Raw genomic sequence first — 2,104 nt, forward strand, 5'->3', positions numbered from 1 at the left:
AACTCCTGCAATCTTGCTCCCAATGACCTACAATACCACAATTTTCACAGAAGGCCTCATTAGAATTATATTTAATTGCAGAAACATTAGCTACATTAGCAGTGCTCAGATTATCTAATTTTTAGCAAATAGAAGTTAGTTGAGCTTGCAAAAAGGATACAGAGTCGACACTATGCTTCCCCTTATTAGCAAATCCTCTAGGATTCCCATATTGGGAATTATGTATCGCCATGTCTTCAATAACCTGACCTGCATCATCAACATTAAGATTCATAAATCTCCCGCTAGCTGCAGAGTCTAAAATTATTTTAGAGGAATTTCCAATGCCGTTATAAAAGGCTTGGATTAACTGCCATTGCGCTAAATTATGGTGAGGGCATTCTCTTTGTAAGTCCTTGAACCTCTCCCAAGCCTCATATAAAGATTCATCGGCTTCTTGGGCAAAATTCTGGATCGCACTTCGTAGTACTATTGTTCTCTCTGCAGGATAATACTTGTTATAGAAATTCAAAACAAGAGTTTCCCAGTCAGTTATACCAAGTGTAGTTCTATTTAAGCCATTGAACCACAATTTAGCTTTTCCAGTTAAAGAGAAGGGAAAGAGAATCTCCCTGATTTGGTCTTGAGTGACCCCGACTTGCCTGATGGTGTTGCAATATTGACAATAGTCGGCAATGTGAAGATTCGGGTCTTCACCCTTGGCTCCACTGAATTGCTTCCTCTCTATCATCGTTATAAATTGAGGTTTAATTTCAAATTGAACCCCATCAAGAGCCGGAGTAGGGGTGAGATGTGGAAAATCCGTAAGCTTTGGTTGTGAATAATTACTAAGCTTCTTTGGAGTCGTCATCTCTGATTCTGCGTCTGATGATGTCTCTGAATCGCTAGAACCAGTTGGAGGATTTCGGTGATTATTGTTATTATCACCAGAATCCGCTAGGATTTGCTTGTAGAGATTTTTCTGTCTATGGAAGGAACGTTCAATCTCAGGATCGAATGGGATGTAACCTGATCTGGAACACCTGGGCATAAACAAAAACTAGAAGCAAATATGAGGTTTGTCTCAGAGAACTAACGCTCTCTGAGACAAAAGGGAAATAATCTAGACTACAAAAACAATCAGAAATAAAAATAAAACCGTTTCCCCGGCAACGGTGCAAAATTTTGACAGGGTAAAGTCGTATCCCCTAATCAAAAGTAAATACCTAAATCCTCTAACTAAAGTAGATAGGGAAATAGGGTCGATCTCCACAGGGAAACAAGCCTTTTTACTCCTAATTAATTATTATAATCTAAATTATCTAAGTAACCAATATTTATATTTGAGTATGAAACTAAACTACAAAGAATAGGAATAGAGAGAAAACAATATATAAAAGGATCTAGGGCATATGTTCACCAATAAATAATACTCCAGGGTAAAACATAGTAATAAATCATTGACATTGCATAAATAACACGATTAACAGGCTCTCGCAATTTATTAATCAACATAGATCTAACAGGCTCTCGCAATTTACTAGATCTAAGTTCTTATTGAAAATAGCCTTTAATATCAAATTAACATCTGCTCGATTCATCAATTTAATATTGCTATACTTTTACAAGCCGCAACTGTAAAACGTTAAAACAATTCAATAAGAAATTATCATGCAATACCAATAATCAATAATAGTCAATCATCAATGCATCAATTAACCAGATTGTAAAGGGCTTTCGCTACGTATTACAATCACAGAATTAATCTACCGGTATTAAATCTCATCTCTCGAATCTCGACTTAACCATTTATAAATTAACCTGCCTATTGAAACTAGACCTAAACATCAATTCTCATCTGTCGAATCTCGAATCAATATTGTTAAACTCATGCATAAAAGATCTGCACAAATCTAGTCACAGAGCATTAAATCAATCAATAGGAAATTAATCTAGCATTGATAATCAACAACAATAAATTACCCCTTCATATTATTTATGGATCCCCATAAACCCTAGAAATAAAACTACTCACACATAATTAAATCTAAACTAATCAAAGCAATAAAATAAGTCATGATGAAGGGAAATAAGATTAAGAGAAGAGAAATCGTTACCAAACTAA

At 35.2% G+C, this 2,104-nt stretch overlaps 1 non-coding gene across 1 annotated transcript; it reads left to right on the forward strand.

Annotated features, from left to right (window-relative positions):
* The first annotated feature begins 362 nt into the window (after positions 1 to 362).
* Positions 363 to 469, forward strand: LOC145606784 (small nucleolar RNA R71). The gene has a single exon (XR_014105433.1). It is a non-coding gene; the product is annotated as a small nucleolar RNA R71 (small nucleolar RNA).
* Positions 470 to 2,104: the final 1,635 nt, after the last annotated feature.

Source organism: Chenopodium album, chromosome 2 (genome assembly GCF_948465745.1).
Source record: "Chenopodium album chromosome 2, dcCheAlbu1.1, whole genome shotgun sequence".
Taxonomy (NCBI): Eukaryota; Viridiplantae; Streptophyta; class Magnoliopsida; order Caryophyllales; family Amaranthaceae; genus Chenopodium; species Chenopodium album.